The sequence below is a fragment of the Oncorhynchus masou genome, chromosome 29, assembly GCF_036934945.1.
Source record: "Oncorhynchus masou masou isolate Uvic2021 chromosome 29, UVic_Omas_1.1, whole genome shotgun sequence".
NCBI lineage: Eukaryota > Metazoa > Chordata > Actinopteri > Salmoniformes > Salmonidae > Oncorhynchus > Oncorhynchus masou.
In genome coordinates this window covers 82,577,985-82,602,555 of record NC_088240.1, presented here as the reverse complement: position 1 = coordinate 82,602,555, position 24,571 = coordinate 82,577,985, and the positions used below count along the sequence as shown (strand labels likewise).

At 43.5% G+C, this 24,571-nt stretch overlaps 1 pseudogene; it reads right to left on the bottom strand.

The window, feature by feature from the left end:
- Positions 1–717: 717 nt before the first annotated feature.
- LOC135519784 (mutS protein homolog 5-like) lies at positions 718–24,372 on the bottom strand (annotated as a pseudogene).
- Positions 24,373–24,571: the final 199 nt, after the last annotated feature.

Sequence of the window (24,571 nt, the reverse complement as noted above, 5' to 3'; positions counted from 1 at the left end):
TTTACATTGTCCTCAATCTTGGTTGGCATATTTTAAAACACGTCAAAATTACTTATGTTCTCCTCCAAACCTAAATATTTCCATAGAGAATACTACAGTATCTCCCATTGACTTTAGTGTTATGGTGAATCCTAAAGTAGTATGCATCAATCTCTCAGACCCATATTCACAGATCTAGGATCATCTTAACCTCTCTAAAACCATCAGCATCTTGGGGCAACTTCCTCCTACAGTCAGTGAAGCTGAGGTCATACTGGTATACAGTAGTGTTGCTGTTAGACAGACAACAGTAGTGTCGCTGTTAGACAGACAACAGTAGCGTTGCTGTTAGACAGACAACAGTAGCGTTGCTGTTAGACAGACAACAGTAGCGTTGCTGTTAGACAGACAACAGTAGCGTTGCTGTTAGACAGACAACAGTAGCGTTGCTGTTAGACAGACAACAGCAGTACTGGTATACAGTAGCGTTGCTGTTAGACAGACAACAGTAGCGTTGCTGTTAGATAGACAACAGCAGTACTGGTATACAGTAGCGTTGCTGTTAGACAGACAACAGTAGCGTTGCTGTTAGACAGACAACAGTAGCGTTGCTGTTAGACAGACAACAGTAGCGTTGCTGTTAGACAGACAACAGTAGCGTTGCTGTTAGACAGACAACAGTAGCGTTGCTGTTAGACAGACAACAGTAGCGTTGCTGTTAGACAGACAACAGTAGCGTTGCTGTTAGACAGACAACAGTAGCGTTGCTGTTAGACAGACAACAGTAGCGTTGCTGTTAGAGCAGGTCTCCTCCAGAGGGAAGCAGCTCCTCCTTCATGTAGCACTGCAGATCCACACTCTGGTCCTCAAGGTCCACACACAGAAACTTCTTCACCACACAAACACACCTGACAGGGACACACACAAAGAAAACACCTGTGGGTGATTGTGCGTATGTATTGCAGGCAGAATAACTTATTTAAATGTTCATCTGAGCCATCTTTGTTGCAGGTGAATGGTAACAGCTGAATAAGATGAGAAAAATAAGAGACCCGCACACTGATCTTGATAGTATCACTGCTCTTTAGTAACTTTACGTATCGACTTCAAGGCCTTCCTCAGAGTATTTGTGAATGTTTATAATTAGCAACCTTATGTAGACATTGATCCACCCACATCCGTTCAATGCATCAAATGGGGTTGTTGTCGAGGGAAAATAAGCAAGTGTTACCAAATATAACAATGTGCATTTATTTCATAACTATTCTAATAACGTGTAAAACCACAATGAGGACATCGATTCATAAATCATTGGTTACAGTGCAAGAAAAAACGTTAAGCGTAAACTGAAGTGGAGGCATTCATTCATGTTCACATTTACATGCATTCTTTTATCTCAACTTATTTAAATGTAAAATCTGGTGGTCTCACATTGACCCGGTACAGGTACTCCTCGTATTTAGCCTCGTTATTGTGTTACTATTTCCTTTTTATTGAGGAAATATTTGCTTTATTCTAACTCTGCACTGTTGGGAATGGGCTTGTCAGTAAGCCTTACACTGTCTACACCTGTTGTATTCGGCCAAGAACATTTGATTTGACTTTGTGTGTGTGTTCACTGTGATTGTGTGACTTACTTGTTTGCCTGCTCCTCTGTAGATTGTCGGTCGATGCGTTTAATGGTCTTTCCTGTTCTGTACAGTTCAGATACCTACACAAACATAACTTACTCTTAGTTTGCATTTCTGTTGAAAAAAATGTGATGCCTTATTGTACTTGTGTGCATAGACACAGGAAGTAGTTTGGGAGTGTTATATATACATTTTTGGTAGAGAAAAAACAAAAACAAAAAAAACAATTGAGGGTTGGTGCTGGAAAACTATTTTTCGGCTGCATTACAGATGCTATATCAGTCCGCTAATACAAAACTATTAAATATGGAGTGCACTACTTTTGTGGAGAAATAATAAATAAAAAATAAATTGTTTGTAGTTTGTTTGTATCCTGTTTAGTGATTGATTACTGTGAGTATTAATGAAGTTTAGGCCATGAAACTGTGTGGATGCTAATTTAGAAAGGTTGACCTAAATAGATAAGAGGAAATTGCCTAGGATCAAATAGCAGGGTCAGGCCCAGGACAATGAAGATGGACGTGGTGTGATTCTGACATCTAGCTAAATAAAGAGAGGACCATGGACATTCCACAGTGGAAAGGAGGGAAACTCATTGGGGTTATAAAATGTATAGCTGGGGAGGTGACACCAACAAGAGGGTGGTGACCAAAAGGAGGGAAGAGTATAAGATGTTTTGTGAACTTTCTAAATGTATGCACTCAGCTGACTGTATCCTTGGTATTAAACACTTAACTTCTCTTGAGCTTTTGGTCTCAATTCCTTGTTGCAAAGAGGTTGCAATTGCATTTTTCTTTTCAACAAATGGAAACAGGATGTGCCCGAGCTCAATTTCAAATCTCATAGCAAAAGCATCTGAATACTTATGTAAATAAGGTATGTTTTTTATTTGTAATAAATGTGCAAAAATGTTTAGAAAAAGCTGTTTTCGCTTTGTCATTATGGGGTATTGTGTGTATTTAAGGCTGTAATGTAACAACACGTGGAAAAAGTCAAGGTCTGAATACTTTCCGAACACACTCTCTATAAATAAAATAAAATCTTCAGATTTTTCAGGGAGTGCTGCAGCACCCCTACTTCCCACAGCTGTGCTTGTGTGTGTGTGTGGTGTAGCGTACCTCCACTCCTCTCTGTACGAGGCTGGGGGGAAGGCCTGCCAGTGTAGCGATGTTGGCTGCGTAGCTGGAGCGACAGATCCCCTCCTTCAGCTGGTACAGAAACACCAATTCATCCCCATCCACCGCTGTCTCCAGAGTCTACGCACACAGAACACATTTCAAGGCTGGAATTCAGTCCAAGGCATGCTTAGGGCAGACAATACACTTTTTAAAGGGTTTTTCCCCAACAAATCCCAGCCTTACATACTGAAAGGGACAGATACCACACACACACACACACACACACACACACACACACACACACACACACACACACACACACACACACACACACACACACACACACACACACACACAGTACCAGTAGTGACAGCAGGCCTGAGGAAGGTAGGAGACCCAGCTGTAGCAGAGTGTGGAAGTTAGTGGCCAATAGAACGTGAGGAACCTCGGCTGGAACTCTTTTCAGCCAATGAGTGATAGATGCCGCTAGAAGGGAAAGCCCATCCACCTGGTGAGAAACAGTTTACTTGGACCCACATTGAAACACTGAAACATAGAAAGACCCAAAGAAAGGCAAATAAATGGGCAGTGTAAGAGAGACCTTTCTCCTCCATCCCTCCTTTCATGTCTCACGTGTTTCATCCCTCTTTCCCTCTCTCTCACCGTGTTAGTTCCTTTCCCAAACTCATCAATCAGGACCAGTGAGTGACCGCTGCTGTGGTTCAGAGCATGAGCCATCTGTAGCACAGACATACACACACACACACACACATACGTGTATGACACACTGAGAATTAGGTAAATGCATGCGTGTCTGTAGTGCAGTGGTGTAAAGTATTGAAGTAAAAATACTTTAAAGTACTACTTAAGTAGTTTTTTGGAGGGTATCTGTACTTTACTATTTATATTTTTGAAAATATATGTACTTTTGTACTTTTTACTCCCATACATTTTCCCAGACACCCAAAAGTACTTGTTACATTTTAAATTCTTAGCAAGACAGGAAAATAGTCAAATTCACACACTTATCAAGATAATTTCCCTGCTTACATAAGGCCTCTGATCTGGCGGATTCACTAAACACACATGCTTTGTTTGTAAATGATGTCTGAATGTTGGAGTGTGCCTCTGGCTATCAATATTAAAAAATAAAAAATAATAATTGTGCCACCTGGTTTGCTTAATATAAGGAATTTGAAATGAAATATACCCCTTTTTCTCCCCAATTTTGTGGTATCCATTTGTTTAGTAGCTACTAACTTGTCTCATCGCTACAACTCCCGTACGGTCTCGGGAGCGACGAAGGTTGAAAGTCATGCATCCTCCGATACACAACCCAACCAAGCCGCACTGCTTCTTAACACAGTGCGCATCCAACTCGGAAGCCAGCTGCACCAATGTGTCAGAGGAAACACCGTGCACCTGGCAACCTTGGTTAGTGCTAGGCCAAATTGTGCGTTGTCCCACGGACCCCCCGGTCGTGGCCGGTTACGACAGAGCCTGGGCGCGAACCCAGAGTCTCTGGTGGCACTTAACCACTGCACCACCCGGGAGGCCCCCATGATTTATACTTTTACTTTTGATACATAATGTAATTTTTTTGGTTGACCTGACCAAATTCACATAGAATTGTGAGTTATAGATCTTTCATTCCTATGAAAGCAAGTCTGAGAAGCAATAGATCTGTTCTATGTGGGCTATTTCTATGCTTCGCGTTCTGAAGTTTGTTTTTGCGTCTTTTACTTTTGGTTTTGTACACCAGCTTCAAAAAGCTGAATATACAATAGTTTTGGTTACGGAAAATATATTTCACAGCGGTTTAGATGATACAATGATTGTCACAATGACTGCTTGTTTTGTCACAAACTGAATTTTGGCAAACTATTTGGATTTTTGCAACCAGGAAATGGCAGAGCGATTTATGAATAGTGCATCTTGATCTTTAAGTATATTTTAGCAATTACATGTCATTTTAATACTTAAGTACATTTAAAACCAAATAGTTTTAGCATTTTACTCAAGTAGTATTTATATCCTGCCTGGTTGACCCTGACCGGGGCTATCATTTGACGGGGCCACAGTGGCCCCCCTGTCTTAACCTCCAGAATCTATACTGCAATTTTTTTAAACTAGGCAAGTCAGTTAAGAACAAATTCTTATTTTCAATGACGGCCTCGGAATTGTCTATGTGCCGGGGGGCTAGGGTCAGTCTGTTATATCTGGTGTAATTTTCCTGTCTTATCTGGTGTCCTGTGTGAATTTAAGTATGCTCCCTCTAATTCTCTCTCTCTCTCTCTCTGACTTTCACTTTTATTGGTCATTTTCTATTAAGGTATCTTTACTTTTACTCAAGTATGACAATTTGGTACTTTTTCCCACCACTGGCGTAGTGTGTAGTGTGTGTGTGTACCTGGTTGAGGTCTATCATGAAGGTGCTGAGTCCTAGACACAGATTCTCTGCTCTTCATGCGTGTGAAGATTCCATCAACCAGACCAATCTCTGCCTCCTTCGCTGGCACGTCAGAACCAATCAGAGCCATGAACACAATCAGACCCACCTGACCCAGCCAATCAGAAGGAAGAGAAAACAATCTATCCTGAAACAACTCAAGAACTGTATCTGTCTTTGACACTTTCTGTGCGCGCGCGTGTGTGTGTGTGTGTGTGTGTGTGCGTGCGTGTAAGTGAGTGTGTGTCCTTGCCTGTTTGAGGTAGATGCTCTTGCCAGATGAGTTGGGCCCGGTGATGATCTTGACCCGTCCCCGAGTCTCAGAACTCTGGAAGGAGTTAGACACAAACATAGGAGAACACAACTCCAGAGGGTGTCTGAGTGAGAGAAAGAGAGATCTGAGCAACAACAACCCTTATCTGCCTCTCTAATCTCCTCCCTGGATACCCTAGGGGTTCATACAGGCGTCTAGCCAGCTGGAATGGGGTCTGTGTGTGCGTACCTGGCCTGTCTTAGTGTTATCCTGTGGTGGTTGGCCAGAGTGGGGGTAGTGTATCCGTATTCCTGGGAGGCATGGCTCAGTGCCATCAGACAGTCCAGCTCAGCACTCAGATCCAGAACCTACACACACACACACACAAAAAAAGGTAAGTGTGCACACAGAGATACCACATAATGACGCACACCTTGTACAGACAGGCGCTTCTCTCCAGGACTGTGGTCTGCAGCTGTGTCATAACCGCAGTCTCCATGTCTAAGAGAGAGAGAGAGAGATTCAGACATGCAGAGAGTATGGTCTACTTTTTTTTCCCAAAAGGGTTTCTTCAGTTATATGCTAGAGATCTTCACGGGTCCACCTGTATCCGAAAACCCGATCCGAGCGGGTCCGGATCCTGAATTGTAAATAACTTCAAGGGTCTGGGTCGGATCTCATATGATTGTCACAGGTCTTGGGTATGTGTAATTTTAACTGGCTTGTCCGGAAGGGACAATCTGAAAGTGACTGCTGCTGCAGAGAGACAAGACAGAAATTGTATAATTTATGCTGCTGGTCTTGCTTTTCAGAAGAGTGGAGATGGTGTGTGTAGCTTGTTGTTGGCCAATATTAAGTCATCAAAGTGCCAATAGGCTGCAATAGGCTGATATCTAATCAACGGAAGATGGATTTAAAAGGCAGACAGCTACTTAATATTTTGAAAAGAGTTGATGTTATTTGTAACTGTAGGATGAGAAAGCGCACGCACTGCAGTATCAGTTAGCATAGCTAGCTAGCATTACTAGCTTCTCATCCTGGTTTGATGCCGTCCAAGACTGGTACCACGTAATCATATTGGATCAAATCAAATTGTATTTGTCACATACACCGAAAACAACAAGCCCTTAACCAACAATGCAGTTCAAGAAATAGTGTTAAGAAAATATTTCTTAAATAAACTAAAGTAAAAAAAAACAATTACAAGAAAATTACATAACAATAATGAGGCTATATACAGGGGGTACCAGTATGGAGTTAACGTACGGGAATACAGGTTCGTCAAGGTAATTTGTAAAGTGACTATGCATAGATAATAAACAGCGAGTAGCAGCCGTGTAAAACCAAAGGGGGGAGGGGGTGGGGGTCAGTGTAAATAGTCCAGGTGGTTATTTGATTAATTGTTAATAATATCAGTCTTATGGCTTGGGGGTAGAAGCTGTTAAGGAGCTTTTCGGTCCTAGACTTGGCGCCAGTACCACTTGCCGTGCGTTAGCAGAGAGATCAGTCAATGACTTGGGTGGGACTGGAGTCTTTAATAAATCCTGTTGAGGCTAGGGGGTAGTAGTTTCACTTTTGGATGAAAAGCGTGCCCAGAGTAAACGGCCTCCTACTCTTTCCCAGATGGGAATATATGCATAGTATTATTACTGGTGGTTAGAAAACACTGAAGTTTCTAAAACTGTTTGAACTATATCTGTGAGTAAAACAGAACTCATATGGCAGACAAAAACCTGAGAAGAAATCCAAACAGGAAGTGAGAACTCAATATAGAAAACAGTGCCATTGGATGTCCATGTTCGATATGGATGAGCATGCACTTCCTAGGGCTTCCACAAGATGTCACTGTCTTTAGATTCTGGTTGTATGATTCTACTATGAAGAAGGGGCTCATAATAGCTCTTTGTGTGGGTGGTCTGGTAGAAAGCCTCGGTCTCATTACGCTCGGTCACGAGAGAGTGTCCGACCATTCCTATGCGTTTCGTCAGACAATGAAATTCTCCGGTTGGAACCTTATTGCTGATTAATGTTTAAACGTCCTAAATATGGATTACATAAATCATTTGACTTGTTTCTACGACCTGTAACGGAACTTTCTGAGTTTTTGTCTGGAGGAATTGCTTGTGCTTTTTGAGGATTGAATGCTGGGCCGAACAAGCTAACAACAATTGGCTAAATTATGGGCTTTTTGGAACAAATCAGTCATTTGTTGTTGAACTGGGATTCCTGGAACTGCCTTCTGATGAGGATATTCAAAGGTAAGTGAATATTTATAGTGTTTTTTGTAGCTTCTGTTGACGCCAAAATGGCGGCTATTTCTTTGGGTTCTGAGCGCCGTTCTCAGATTATTATTTTTCTGTAAAGTTTTTTTTTTAAATCTGACACAGCGGTTGCATAGAGGATACATTTATCTTTAATTCTGTGAATAACACTTGCATCTTTTATCAATGTTTATTGTGAGTATTTTTGTAAAATCACCGGATGTTTTGGAATCAAAACATTTCTGCACGTAACATGCCAATGTAAACTGAGATTTTTTCATATATATATATATATATATATATATATATATATATATATATATATATATATATATATATATATATATGCACATTATTGAACAAAACACACAAATAAATGTATAACATGATGTCCTATGAGTGTCATCTGCTGGAGATAATCAAAGGTTAGTGATTCATTTTGTCTATATTTATGCTTTTGTGACTGAAATACCGCTCTGTGTGTTTTTGAATTTGGTGGTCATCTAACATAAATATATGTTGTGTTTTCGACAGTAAAACATTTTAAAAATCGGACACGATGGGTAGATTAACAAGATGTTTATCTTTCATTTGCTGTATTGGACTTGTTAATGTGTGAAAGTTAAATATTTCTAAAGAATATTTTTATCAGCTGAATGGGAGGGCGTGTTCCCTTCAGGGAACTCCTTGTGCCCCCCTAGCCCCAACAGGTTTTAACAATCTTTTGGGCCTTCCTCTGACACCGCCTAGTATACAGGTCCTAGATGTCACGAAGATTGGCCCCAGTTTTATTTTTATCTCACCTTTATTTAACTAGGTAGGCTACTTGAGAACAAGTTATCATTTACAACTGCGACCTGGCCAAGATAAAGCAAAGCAGTGTGGCACAGACAACACAGAGTTACACATGGAATAAACAATAAAAAAGTCAATAACACAATAAACAAGTCAATGACACAGTGGAAAAAAGAAAGTCTATATACAGTGTGTACAAAAAGGCATGAGGTAGGCAATAAATAGGCCATAGTAGCGAAGAATTACAATTTAGCAGATTAACACCGGAGTGATAAATGAGCAGATGATGCAAGTAGAGATACTGGGGTGCAAAATAGCAGAAACGTAAATAAAAACAGTATGGGGATGAGGTAAGTAGATTAGGTGGGCTATTTACAGATGGACTATGTACAGCTGCAGCGATCAGTTAGCTGCTCAGATAGCAGCTTCAGCGATTTTTGCAATTCGTTCCAGTCACTGGTAGCAGAGAATTGGAAGGAAAGGCGGCCAAATAAGGTGTTGGCTTTGGGGATGATCAGTGAGATATACCTGCTGAAACGTGTGCTATGGTGGGTGTTGTTATCGTGACCAGTGAGCTGAGATAAGGCAGAGCTTTACCTAGCATAGACTTATAGATGACCTGGAGCCAGTGGGACTAGCGACGAATATGTAGCGAGGGCCAGCCGACTAGAGCATACAGGTCGCGGTGGTGGGTGGTATAAGGTGATTTGGTAACAAAACGGATGGCACTGTGATAAACTGCATTCAGTTTGCTGAGTAGAGTATTGGAAGCTATTTTGTAGATGACATCGCCGAAGTCGAGGATCGGTAGGATAGTCTGTTTTACTAGGGTAAGTTTGGCGGCGTGAGTGAAGGAGGCTTTGTTACGAAATAGAAAGCCGATTCTAGATTTGCTTTTGGATTGGAGATGTTTGATATGAGTCTGGAAGGAGAGTTTACAGTCTAGCCAGACACCTAGGTATTTATAGTTGTCCACATATTCTAGGTCAGAACTGTCCAGGGTGGTGATGCTAGTCGGGCGGGCGGGTGCGGGCAGCGAACGGTTGAAAAGCAGGCATTTGGTTTTACTAGCGTTTAAGAGCAGTTGGAGGCCACGGAAGGAGTTGTCATGACTGTCCTGATCAGGTCAGGTTACAGCAGACCACAACCCTACAGATCATCTCTCAACTCCAACAGAGGAGGAGAGATCTCGGGGTCTGAAGATGTGGGGGGTTTTATGACCCCTCACACCCCTGGTAAATCTCAGGCCACAGACTTCCTTTGTCCTGTTACTATGGAGAACCAGCCTCAGAACATTAAACATGAAATAAAGGGACTTTGGAACAATTGTTTCCGTCAGCCACAATGGTGGTCATGACGATAGATGGAATATGAAAATGTCATTTTTGTTTTGTTATTAAAGGTTGTTAATAGATTACGTTATTACGCAAACATTGTAACATGAAGAGTTTTCCTAGTAATGTTTGATGTTTATACATTGTATGGAAAATATCCAAATCAAAGAGAATGTTTTGGGAAAGATGAAATGTTAAGTTAGTTCTCTAAAATTGGATTTGAATCAAATCTAGACCGTGCCTCATTAATTTGGTACGCCCAGAGAATTGCCCTAAAGGAGGTTACGCCCACTTCTGACCCAAGGGTATAAAACCTGTGAGTATAGAATTTACAGGGAGACTACGTGACCCAAGCTGCAATGAACCCAGAATGCAACGCAAGTTTGAAGACAAAGAAATCCTTTTCTACCCAAGCTATGGATGAGTAGCTGTGTCTAAGCGGGTGAATTCAAGTCGAACCACCTAGCCTCCATCTCCCATCGAATCGTGGTATCTAAAGGGTTTAATTCCTATGCTGTGAGCTCTGAGCTACAGAGCTGTCTGTCCTCAGAAGACCCCTTCCAGAGCAATGGGTGAGGGAACAGACTCCTAAGCCAAAAGGACACTGACATCGGGAGGACGATGAGAAAGGTGCGCAGAGTAGTGCGTCATCGAGCAGTCTGAACAGTTTACGCAGAGAATCCTCGGAGATCATCCCCACGTAATTACATCATTATATTCTGACCCATAAGAGCGGCAGTTTGGGGCAAGGCTAGGGTTAGAATAGCATAGCTGAAAAATTCACCCAAATGTATATTTCTCGTGTACTTTCTTTTTTCTCTCTCTTTTGAAATCCCCATTGTGGGTAACACGCACCATTATGTGTTGTCTCGTTATTTTAAGTTCTAATCAATAGCCTATAAATGTGTTTTGGCTATGTGTATCTTTTTTAATCATTTTAGCTTTTTAGTAAATAAATATTCAACTAAGATTGGTGTGGTACGAACTCATTGGTGAGACCCGGGTCCGTGCAGATTCACGGGCTATACGATGTTCAGAATGAGACTGGTAGAGGCAACTGGTTAATTAGCGGCTGTTGTAAAATCGATATTCTGATATTCTTTGAGTTAATTTGGGAAATAGAAATATATTTGACACACTTAACTCTGTCTGCAAAGTAGTTGGTGAACCAGGTGAGGCAGTCATTAGAGAAACCAAGGCTATTGAGTCTGGCGATAAGAATACGGTGATTGACAGAGTCGAAAGCCTTGGCCAGGTCGATGAAGATGGCTGCACAGTACTGTATTTTATCGATGGCGGTTATGATATCATTTAGTACCTTGAGCGTGGCTGAGGTGCACTGGTGACCGGCTTGGAAACCAGATTGCACAGCGGAGAAGGTACGGTGGGATTCTAAATGGTCAGTGATCTGTTTATTAACTTGGCTTTCGAAGACTTGAGAGGCAGGATAGACATAGGTCTATAGCAGTTTGGGTCTAGAGTGTCACCCCCTTTGAAGGGGGGTAACCGTTGCAGCTTTCCAATCTTTAGGGATCTCGGACAATACGAAAGGTTGAACAGGCTGGTAATAGGGGTTGCAACAATGGCGGCGGATAGTTTTAGAAAGAGAGGGTCCAGATTGTCTTGCCCAGCTGATTTGTACGGGTCCAGGTTTTGCAGCTCTTTCAGAACATCTGCTATCTGGTTTTGAATTAAGGAGAAGCTGGGGAGGCAGAGCTGTTGGCCGGGGTTGGAGTAGCCAGGAAGAAGGCATGACCAGCCATAGGGAAATGCTTATTGTAATTTTCGATTATCATGGATTTAACGGTGGTGACAGTGTTACCTAGCCTCAGTGCAGTGGGCAGCTGGAGGTGGTGCTCTTGTTTTCCATGGATAGATGGCAAATTTCTGCTTGAAAAAGCTAGCCTTTGCTTTCCTTTCCTGACATCCAGTGATGTACTAGGCCGTACGCACTACCCTTTGTAGAGCCTTAGAGTCAGATGCCGAGCAGTTGCTATACCAGGCCGTGATGCAAACAGTCAGGATGCAGTTGTAGAGCTTTTTGAGGATCTGGGGACCCATGCCAAATCTTTTCATTCTCCTGAGGGGGAAAAGGTGTTGTCGTGCCCTCTTCACAACTGTCTTGGTGAGTTTGGACCATGATAGTTTGTTGGGGATGTGGACGCCAAGGAACTTGAAACTCTCGACCCGCTCCACTTCAGCCCCGCGATGTTAATAGGGGCCTCACCGGCCCTCCTTTTCCTATAGTCCCAGTTGTCTTGAAAGCACAATAAATCTAGAGAATGCCAGACTGATGACAAAATTTGCCCACAAAGGAACGCCGCGCCACCTTCCTGTTCAAGTGAGCTCAGCACAACAAGGTGAGTCCAAAAATGTCTTGTATGCTGCTGCATAAATTATGTAATATGGCAGGGAGATATGTATACTGTAGCTAAGAAAGTAATACGAAGTGTGTGTTGTGTAGTAAGCTGTTAGTAGCCCATGTGCCTCACCCAAATAATATGGTCTATTTTCACTTCTTAATTTTGTTCTGACTTGGTGGTGCACATGTAGACTATAACCAGTTTTTTTAGAAATGTAATCATTGAATATTGTAAGACCTTTCATTGTCTGCTTATATGCCCTCTTTTTTTATCATAAGTTTTGACTTGGTGTACAGGGAGAACACTAAGAACGGCCCATGTACAGCAACAAAATTCAGAACATTTCAAAAGTGCTGAACAAATAGTTACAGTGGGGCAAAAAATTATTTAGTCAGCCACCAATTGTGCAAGTTCTCCCACTTATAAAGATGAGAGGCCTGTAATTTCATCATAGGTACACTTCAACTATGACAAACAAAATTAGAAAAAAAATCCAGAAAATCACATTGTTGTCATGCCCTGGTCTTAGTATTTTGTGTTTTCTTTATTATTTTGGTCAGGCCAGGGTGTGACATGGGTTAATTATGTGGTGTGTTTTGTCTTGTTTTTTTTTGTAGGTATTGGGATTGTGGTATAGTGGAGTTATCTAGAAAAGTCTATGGTTGCCTGAAGTGGTTCTCAATCAGAGGCAGGTGTTTATTGTTGTCTCTGATTGGGAACCATATTTAGGCAGCCATGTTCTTTGAGTGTTTCGTGGGTGATTGTTCCTGTCTCTGTGTTTGTTTGCACCCGATAGGCTGTTTAGGTTTTTCACGTTTATTGTTTTTGTATACTGTTCGTGTTTTCATCATTTTATAGGCTCCACTGTCCTCCACTCGTTACCTGTATTAATGGCACCTGTTTGAACTTGTTATCAGTATAAAAGACACCTGTCCACAACCTCAAACAGTCACACTCCAAACTCCACTATGGCCAAGACCAAAGAGCTGTCAAAGGACACCAGAAACAAAATTGTAGACCTGCACCAGGCTGGGAAGACTGAATCTGCAATAGGTAAGCAGCTTGGTTTGAAGAAATCAACTGTGGGAGCAATTATTAGGAAATGGAAGACATACAAGACCACTGATAATCTCAACTCAATCTGGGGCTCCACGCAAGATCTCACCCCGTGGGGTCAAAATGATCACAAGAACGGTGAGCAAAAATCCCAGAACCACACGGGGGGACCTAGTGAATGACCTGTAGAGAGCTGGGACCAAAGTAACAAAGCCTACCATCAGTAACATACTACGCCGCCAGGGACTCAAATCCTGCAGTGCCAGACGTGTCCTCCTGCTAAGCCAGTACATGTGCAGGCCCGTCTGAAGTTTGCTAGAGAGCATTTGGATGATCCAGAAGAAGATTGGGAGAATGTAATATGGTCAGATGAAACCAAAATAGAACTTTTTGTAAACTCAACTCGGCGTGTTTGGAGGACAAAGAATGCTGAGTTGCATCCAAAGAACACCATACCTACTGTGAAGCATGGGGGTGGAAACATCATGCTTTGGGGCTGTTTTTCCGCAAAGGGACCAGGACGACTGCTCCGTGTAAAGGAAAGAATGAATGGGGCCATGCATCATGAGATTTTGAGTGAAAACCTCCTTCCATCAGCAAGGGCATTGAAGATGAAACGTGGCTGGGTCTTTCAGCATGACAATGATCCCAAACACACCGCCCGGGCAACGAAGGAGTGGCTTCGTAAGAAGCATTTCAAGGTCCTGGAGTGGCCTAGCCAGTCTCCAGATCTCAACCCCATAGAAAATCTTTGGAGGGAGTTGAAAGTCCGTGTTGCCCAGCAACAGCCCCAAAACATCACTGCTCTGGAAGAGATCTGCATGGAGGAATGGGCCAAAATACCAGCAACAGTGTGTGAAAACCTTGTGAAGACTTACAGAAAATGTTTGACCTCTGTTATATATCCTTTGTTGGCAATGACAAAGTATTGAGATGAACTTTTGTTATTGACCAAATACTTATTTTCCACCATAATTTGCAAATAAATTCATAAAAAATCATACAATGTGATTTTCTGGATTTTTCTTTCTAATTTTGTCTGTTGAAGTGTACCTATGATGAAAATTACAGGCCTCTCTCATCTTTTTAAGTGGGAGAACTTGCACAATTGGTGGCTGACTAAATACTTTTTTGCCCCACTGTATATTGACTATGTCCGTCCTAGCTTGCTCATGAATGTCTTAATCAAAATTACGGATTGCCTGTTATTCGCTTGTCATCCCCTTATGCCATAGTTTGTACATCTCAATTTTCCATAGAAACCACATTTGTTTAAAACTTGTTGAGGATAGGGGGCACTATTTTCACTTTGGATGAATTGCGTGCCCATAGTGAACTGCATCAAACTCTGTCCTAGATTGCTAATATATGCATATTAGTATTACTATTGGATAGAAAACACTCTGAAGTTTCTAAAACTGTTTGAATTATGTCTGTGAGTATAACAGAACTCATAGGGCAAGCAATCTTCCAAACAAGAAGTGCAATTCTGAAAGTTGGGGCAACTTTGATGTCATAGCCCCCTCCTTTCCCAACAAGATATGGATCTGGAAGCACTTCCTACTCCTTCCACTAGATGTCCTCATTCAGTAGAAAGTGTAATGGAGCATTTGCTGTGAACTTTGACCTAATGGGAGGGAAAACAGTCAGTGTCCCGACAGAATGCCACTTTCCTGTGGCGCATTTCACTGTGGGTGCTACCGCTGTTCCAGTCGGCTCCAGATGAAAACGTAGGATCCGGTTGGAACGTTATTGGATATATATGAAAATAACATCCTGAAGATTGATTCTCTACTTAGTTTGACCAGTTTATTCGACCTGGAATATATCTTTTGGAAGTTTTCGTGCAAGTTATCTTGGACCAGCAGTCAGTTTTTGGGCATGTGAGCTGAAAGTGATAGCAAATGCAGCTACTTGGACACTAGTATTGGACATTATGGAACAAAACAACTATTTATTGTGGAACTAGGACTCCTTGCACTACATTCTGATGAAAGATCAAAAGGTAAGGGAATATTTATGTTGTAATTTCGTATTTCTGGTGACTCCAACATGGCGGTTACGTCTGAGCGCCGTCTCAGATTATTGCAATGTTAGGCTATTTCTGTAACGTTTAAAAAAAATCTGACACAGCGGTTGCATTAAGATTTTATCTTTGGCTGGAAAAAATGGCTGCTAACATAAATATATGTTGTGTTTTCGCTGTAAAACATTTTAAAAAATCTGACATGATGGGTAGATGAACAAGATGTGTATCTTTCATTTGAGGTATTGGACTTGTTAATGTGTGAAAGTGAAATATTTCTAAAGAATATTTCCCTGAGGGGAACTCCTTGCCCCAAGTCAACCATTTCCAGGCTGTATCCAATCCAGCCGTGATTGGGAGTCCCACAGGGCGGCGCACAATTGGCCCAGCGTCGTCCAAGTTTGGCAGGGGTAGGCCGTCATTGTAAATAAGAATTTGTTCTTCACTGACTTGCCTAGTTAAATAAAGGTTACATATCAGCTATGTTTTTTTTAAAGGCAGTAAATGAGACTGAATTAACTGTTTCGCTGACAGACAAGTCTCTGCTGACAGCCAGGTGTAGCAGTGGCAAGATGTTGGGACTGCTGTTGGGACTCTGCTGTTGGGACAGCTTTATGTAGGCCCTAACAGTTATTGGGCACAGTTTGTCACCGTTATAGTGCAATTAATGTATTGTTTAGTGTCGTGTTGTGTAGTGGCTTTGCTGGCATGCATCCCACAATAGTTTTTTTTTCCACCAAGATTTACATGCTAAAATCGCCACTGGTACCAACGCACATTGACTTGGTACCGGTAACCCCTGTATATAGCCTCGTTACGGTTATGTAATTTTATTGTGTTACTTTTTATTACATTTTTTACTTTAGTTTATTTAGTAAATATTTTCTTAACTAATTTATTTCACTGTATTGTTGTTTATGGGCTTGTAACTAAGCATTTCACGGTAAGGTCTACACCTGTTGCATTCGGCGCATGTTTGATTTGTTTGCCGTTTTTGATACCATTCCACTTCATTAACATGAGCCCGTTCTCCCCAATTAAGGTGCCACCAACCCCATGGTATATATATTTATATTCCAGTCTCTGACATTGCTCGTTCTGATATTTATTTTTCTGGATTATGTTTGTCCCCATTTTAGAGAGGACAGAGAGAGAGACGAGAGAAGAGGAGCGAGAGAAAGAGAGGGGAGGGCTGACAGCCTGACCTTTGGTGTCACAGTGTAAGTCTCCCAGCAGGTCATCTAGCTCCTTGGTTCTCTGACTGCGGTAGTGCAGACGCTCCTCAGACAGAAACTAAACACACAAAGTGAGAACATACACACATCATAAACTCACACTCAGTGGGAGCAAACATACACATGTATCATACACGCACCATGAAGTCAAGGCCCTCTATCTCAAAGTCCTCTTTCTCCACCATGCTGGGCAACTGAGGGACTGAGAGCAGGAACCCTATCTGAGAAAGAGATAAATAAATGATGTTGATAGTATAGGACATCCAGATTACAATTTAACCTCATTTTATGGATATTTAGAAAGCATCGGCATCCTGTTGATCCTGACAGTCAGCAAGGTACACTTTAGATGTATTTGATTAGCATTTAGCATCCTTGTTAGCATGTCAACCAGGGATGGGTGACCCCATGATGGATGTCAGATCAGGGGGATGTAGACAGACAGTAATAGTAGATGTCAGACCAAGGGGATGTAGACAGACAGTAGTAGTAGATGTCAGATCAGGGGGATGTAGACAGACAATAGTAGATGTCAGACCAAGGGGATATAGACAGACAATAGTAGTAGATGTCAGACTAAGGGGATGTAGACAGACAGTAGTAGTAGATGTCAGACCAGGGGGATGTAGACAGACAGTAGTAGTAGATGTCAGACCAGGGGGATGTAGATGACGCAGCAGGAGGGGATGCGGGTGTCCAGGTGCTCCAACTCTCTGCGAGCCACGTCTGTCAGGAAGTCAGACAGTCCCATCATCCTCCTCTTCTCTGGCAGAGGGAGCAGACGGAGGTGAGTAAGATGACCCTAACCTTCAACTAACATAACCCTAACATAACGCTAACCTTCAGCATTCCCTAATGGTATGAACACTCACTCTCGTCTATAGCAGGGTCCACATTGGGTTTGACGGTGAAACGGTTTTCTGCTAAACTGCCCTCAAAGTCCACCTATACAAGACACAAATCACAGAATAAAATGAGAATGAAACACATTGACATACAGAACATGGGAGCTGCACCTGACGTGTGTACTGTGTGTCCCACCACTCTGCTGATGAGCGAGGCGATGTAGTAAAGGTCATCTGAGAATCCCTCACTGATCTCCTGGAAGGGTTGGATGGACTGAGGCAGGGAGCACACTGTGTCCCTGATACACACCGCACTATACACTGTCTACAACACAGACACACACACTATTCACAATGCACCGTTTAATACACATACAGACATGCTATTCATATAGATAAATGGCCGTAGAACTCCTACCTTGTAGAGACCCTGCCAGTCAGAGACTTTGGTGTGAGACAGAGACATCGAACGCAGGAGAGTCTACAGCAGGAGAAATAATACTCTTTACTACAGAAAATTCATACTCATCACTGATGTTGCAGACTGAGGCCTGCATGGCGCTGAGGGGTAAAGTTCACAGGTCATGGTTACCGGGATGTTCCTGATGTTGCGTAGGGAGGACTGCAAAGTGTTTAGGGAGTCAGAGTTGCGTGGACAGGAGAAGAATCTCACATCTTCCTGTCTCCTGTTCAACACCGCCAGGTCACAAGTAGGCCTCAGAAACCACTGGCTGAGAGAGAGCGAGAGAGAGAGAGAGAGAGGATTTCACAATAACCAACATCTAGCAGAACAAGGAGGGATAGTGATTATGACTACGCACCACAAACAGGTACTGAGGTATTGATTATGTTTCTCAGATGTAATCTGTGTGTGGTTGGTTTCTGACACTTCAACCATGAGAACAGGTTTTCCTCAACCAAGCAGTTTGGAGCCAAACTTGCACCTGCAGTGATTCAGTATCCCTGAAACAGAGACACCAACACCCATGACATCATCCCTACAGGAAACACGACTGAGAGATCTCCGCTTCTCATAATGCGAGTGTGAGAATGTACTGACATCACATCAGCGCATTAACTTCCCATAATGTGTGTTACCATAGAGACTGAGCCCTTCCTTCTCCCCAGACTGCAGCTTGTACGCAGAGGGGTGCAGCTCTGACTTGGAGATCTGCAGCATGCTGGAACACACACACACAACAAACATGGCAGAGTGTGTGTGTTTGTTTGTGTTTGTCTCCAGGGGGACTGACCTGTAAGTATCTTGGTCCACGTACACTACATCTTTCCTGTAAGAGGAATGAAATTCAGATGTGAAAAAAACATTCAACCACAATACATATACACAACAATATACACATATACACATTACCTATCTCTCTGCATGTGTGTGTTGTGTTGTGTTGTGTGTGTGTGTGTGTGTGTCTTACAGTGTGTAGGTGTGGAACTGTAAGATGGGGACTCCCACACTGCTGTCCTCTAGCTCCACTCCCACTCTCCTCCTGTCCAGACACTTCAGCAACACACCTACTGACCGCAGCTGGGACACACACACAAATAAACACACACACGCACACAACATTTTCAATTGAATCTCAAATGTCAGTGTGAGGTTATTTTCCTGGAACAAGGAGGAGGTGAACTCACCATGAGAGGGGAGGTGAACTCACCATGAGAGGGGAGGTGAACTCACCATGAGGGGGGAGGTGAACTCACCATGAGGGGGGAGGTGAACTCACCATGAGGGGGGAGGTGAACTCACCATGAGGGGGGAGGTGAACTCACCATGAGGGGGGAGGTGAACTCACCATGAGGGGGGAGGAGAACGCACCATGAGGGGGGAGGAGAACACACCATGAGGGGGGAGGAGAACTCACCATGAGGGGGGAGTCAAAGGAGATGCAGGAGGAGAGGTAGGAGATTCTCTCTCTCTGCGACAGCGGGAGGAAGGAAGGGAAAATGGGCAGACAACAGCCTCTGCTTACTGACCTCCAGACCTGTGGTAAAGAGAGAGAGAGAATCTGTAACTGAAAACTTGACTATTGATTTTCAAAAGTTACACTGAGAACAATACCTAGTGTATTACCACAGGCAAGGCAGCTGTTCTTACCAAAGTCCACATAGGGATAGGTCACCACCTCAGGCCTGTAGTCTTTGTTGGCTCCTGGAAGCAGGGAGGAGAGAGGGAGTCAGAAAGAGAGAGGGGGATAGAAGACTGTGAAAAAGAAGAGAGTTAGAGATAGAAGAGAGCTTGAGAGAGAGCGATAGAAGGGCAAGCAGATAAAGTGAGAAAGTGCAAATGTATAAAGATTTTTTAGCATTAAACTTTACCCTCCACCTTAACCATCACCCCTCCCCGGCCAGCCTAAAGTTTTCCCTTCCCCAGTCCTCCCTGTGCGGTGCTCCTCCTCACCCAGTCCCTGCATGAACTGGACCATGCAGCGTTCCTGCTTAGCACTGGTAATGATCACATGAGGGCTCACCTCCTGGACCAGTGAGAGAGGGAGGGTGAGAGGGGGAACAGAGGCAGGGGACCGGGGGAAGGAGAGGAGAAGAGGAGAACAGTGGGAGGGAGAGGGGGAGAGGACAGGGGAGAAGGGGACCAGCGGGAGGGAGGGGGAGAGGACAGGGGGAGGAAGAGGAGAGGGGACCGTGGGTAGAGGGACGGAGAAATGTGTTTGGGTCAGTTAGTAGTTTAGGTGTGTGTACTGACTACCAATTTGTAAGTCGCTCTGGATAAGAGCGTCTGCTAAATGACTTAAATGTAAATGTAAATGTACCTCTGGTTAGTGTGTGTAAGTGTATGTGTGTTTAACTTTAGTATATACCTCTGGCCAACAGTTGGAGCTCGTGGTTGTCTGAGGTGTCAGGCATGTAGTGCAGAGTGAAGTTTCTGCTGTCATAGAAACACAACCCCAACTGCCCATGCTGGGCAAACACACTCAGCAACACCTGGACACACACACACACATTATCTTAATTTGCCATGGCCCATTGTTTGTAGTTGGTTTAGCACACATGACATGTGTGTGTGATCACTGTTGCTCTCACCTCATGTGATTCTTCCTCCTCCTCCTCCTCTTCTCCATTCATATTGGGGAGCCCAGACAGGGCTCTTCCTTTGACATCTCTAGGCTACACAAAGACACGCAGACAACTTTGGCCTGAACTTTGTCACTTCAATCATTATATCATAATTTGGCTACTGTTAGTTTGCTAACGTAAGCTACTTTGATTTTCACTTATGTAGTAGGCCTAGCCCTTTCCGTTTACTGACATATAGAATGTGCGCCTCAGTTAGTTAGCAAATTACCAGTGGTCTATCTCAACTGACTTTAACGTTTACTCGGCTTTTTGCTGCTGTGTGTGTAGTTGATTTTAAGCGCGTCTCTCACTGTGATCTGGCAGCGGGAGCGAGGCACGTCACCAAGCGCGCTAAATTCATCCCCACGTGCGCTGGCGTGGCTGCAGATAAATTAAAGTCAAAGATGATAGATACACGAAGATGTTCCACTCGTTTACCAGCTACTTAAGCCCCCAGTCTTTTCTTTATTTTGTTAAATATATTTTTCTCTGTATTTTGAATAGTATTAAGTAATCACCATATTAAATCAATGTGTGTTTATAAATCAAATCAAATTGTATTTGTCACATACACATGGTTAGCAGATGTTAATGCGAGTGTAGCGAAATGCTTGTGCTTCTAGTTCCGACAATGCAGTAATAACCAACAAGTAATCTAACTAACAATTCCTAAACTACTGTCTTATACACAGTGTAAGGGGATAAATAATATGTACATAAGGATATATGAATGAGTGATGGTACAGAGCAGCATAGGCAAGATACAGTAGATGGTATCGAGTACAGTATATACATATGAGATGAGTATGTAAACAAAGTGGCATAGTTAAAGTGGCTAGTGATACATGTATTACATAAGGATGCAGTCGATGATATAGAGTACAGTATATACGTATGCATATGAGATGAATAATGTAGGGTAAGTAACATTATATAAGGTAGCATTGTTTAAAGTGGCTAGTGATATATTTACATCATTTCCCATCAATTCCCATTATTAAAGTGGCTGGAGTTGAGTCAGTGTCAGTGTGTTGGCAGCAGCCACTCAATGTTAGTGGTGGCTGTTTAACAGTCTGATGGCCTTGAGATAGAAGCTGTATTTCAGTCTCTCGGTCCCAGCTTTGATGCACCTGTACTGACCTCGCCTTCTGGATGATAGCGGGGTGAACAGGCAGTGGCTCGGGTGGTTGATGTCCTTGATGATCTTTATGTCCTTCCTGTAACATCGGGTGGTGTAGGTGTCCTGGAGGGCAGGTAGTTTGCCCCCGGTGATGCGTTGTGCAGACCTCACTACCCTCTGAAGAGCCTTACGGTTGAGGGCGGAGCAGTAGCCCGCCAGGATGCTCTCGATTGTGCATCTGTAGAAGTTTGTGAGTGCTTTTGGTGACAAGCCAAATTTCTTCAGCCTCCTGAGGTTGAAGAGGCGCTGCTGCGCCTTCTTCACGATGCTGTCTGTGTGAGTGGACCAATTCAGTTTGTCTGTGATATGTATTTCCCGAGGAACTTAAAACTTGCTACTCTCTCCACTACTGTTCCATCGATGTGGATAGGGGGGTGTTCCCTCTGCTGTTTCCTGAAGTCCACAATCATCTCCTTAGTTTTGTTGACGTTGAGTGTGAGGTTATTTTCCTGACACTACACTCCGAGGGCCCTCACCTCCTCCCTGTAGGCCGTCTCGTCGTTGTTGGTAATCAAGCCTACCACTGTTGTGTCGTCGGCAAACTTGATGATTGAGTTGGAGGTGTACGTGGCCACGCAGTCGTGGGTGAACAGGGAGTACAGGAGAGGGCTCAGAACGCACCCTTGTGGGGCCCCAGTGTTGAGGATCAGCGGGGAGGAGATGTTGTTACCTACCCTCACCACCTGGGGGCGGCCCGTCAGGAAGTCCAGTACCCAGTTGCACAGGGCGGGGTCGAGACCCAGGGTCTCGAGCTTGATGACGAGCTTGGAGGGTACTATGGTGTTGAATGCCGAGCTGTAGTCGATGAACAGCATTCTCACATAGGTATTCCTCTTGTCCAGATGGGTTAGGGCAGTGTGCAGTGTGGTTGAGATTGCATCGACTGTGGACTTATTTTGGCGGTAAGCAAATTGGAGTGGGTCTAGGGTGTCAGGTAGGGTGGAGGTGATATGGTCCTTGACTAGTCTCTCAAAGCACTTCATGATGACGGAAGTGAGTGCTACGGGGCGGTAGTCATTTAGCTCAGTTACCTTAGCCTTCTTGGGAACAGGAACAATGGTGGCCCTCTTGAAGCATGTGGGAACAGCAGACTGGTATAGGGATTGATTGAATATGTCCGTAAACACACCAGCCAGCTGGTCTGCGCATGCTCTGAGGGCGCGGCTGGGGATGCCGTCTGGGCCTGCAGCCTTGCGAGGGTTAACACGTTTAAATGTTTTACTCACCTCGGCTGCAGTGAAGGAGAGACCACATGTTTCCGTTGCAGGCCATGTCAGTGGCACTGTATTGTCCTCAAAGCGGGCAAAAAAGTTATTTAGTCTGCCTGGGAGCAAGACATCCTGGTCCGTGACTGGGCTGGATTTCTTCCTGTAGTCCGTGATTGACTGTAGACCCTGCCACATACCTCTTGTGTCTGAGCCGTTGAATTGAGATTCTACTTTGTCTCTGTACTGACGCTAAGCTTGTTTGATAGCCTTGCGGAGGGAATAGCTGCACTGTTTGTATTCGGTCATGTTACCAGACACCTTGCCCTGATTAAAAGCAGTGGTTCGCGCTTTCAGTTTCACGCGAATGCTGCCATCAATCCACGGTTTCTGGTTAGGGAATGTTTTAATCGTTGCTATGGGAACGACATCTTCAACGCACGTTCTAATGAACTCGCACACCGAATCAGCGTATTCGTCAATGTTGTTATCTGACGCAATACGAAACATGTCCCAGTCCACGTGATGGAAGCAGTCTTGGAGTGTGGAGTCAGCTTGGTCGGACCAGCGTTGGACAGACCTCAGCGTGGGAGCTTCTTGTTTAAGTTTCTGTCTGTAGGCAGGGATCAGCAAAATGGAGTCGTGGTCAGCTTTTCCGAAAGGGGGGTGGGGCAGGGCCTTATATGCGTCGCGGAAGTTAGAGTAACAGTGATCCAAGGTTTTTCCACCCCTGGTTGCGCAATCGATATGCTGATAAAATTTATTGGCAGATCAGGGCTGTGTATGTAAATATTTTTTACATGTATATCGACAGGGGCCAACAAGACCAGACTGAGCATTTCAATGGCAAAAGGAGGATGGGGGAAATAAGATATTAAACATATAATGACATTATTTTCATGAAATTATTATTATTTGCATTCATTGTAGCTGGGGATTTTAACAAGGCTAATCTGAAAACAAGACTCCCTAAATTTTATCAGCATATCGATTGCGCAACCAGGGGTGGAAAAACCTTGGATCACTGTTACTCTAACTTCCGCGACGCATATAAGGCCCTGCCCCACCCCCCTTTCGGAAAAGCTGACCACGACTCCATTTTGCTGATCCCTGCCTACAGACAGAAACTTAAACAAGAAGCTCCCACGCTGAGGTCTGTCCAACGCTGGTCCGACCAAGCTGACTCCACACTCCAAGACTGCTTCCATCACGTGGACTGGGACATGTTTCGTATTGCGTCAGATAACAACATTGACGAATACGCTGATTCGGTGTGCGAGTTCATTAGAACGTGCGTTGAAGATGTCGTTCCCATAGCAACGATTAAAACATTCCCTAACCAGAAACCGTGGATTGATGGCAGCATTCGCGTGAAACTGAAAGCGCGAACCACTGCTTTTAATCAGGGCAAGGTGTCTGGTAACATGACCGAATACAAACAGTGCAGCTATTCCCTCCGCAAGGCTATCAAACAGTAGTAGGATACATACTCATCAGAATAATCAGATCAGATTGTGATGTCCTGATCTGGGACAAAAACATCATCCCACCTGAACATGGTGACACAAAAATGACATTATTATAATGTTATTTCGACCTCATAGTGTAAATTACATGTTTGACTGCACTGCCTTTTTAAGGGGTGGTTCTCCCATATACACCAAGGCCAGCCGCTGGGTTTGGTCTACTTATATAGTATATGAACCAGACAGTATATGAACCAGAAAACATTTGCAAGTGGCAGTGGTGTAGTGAAT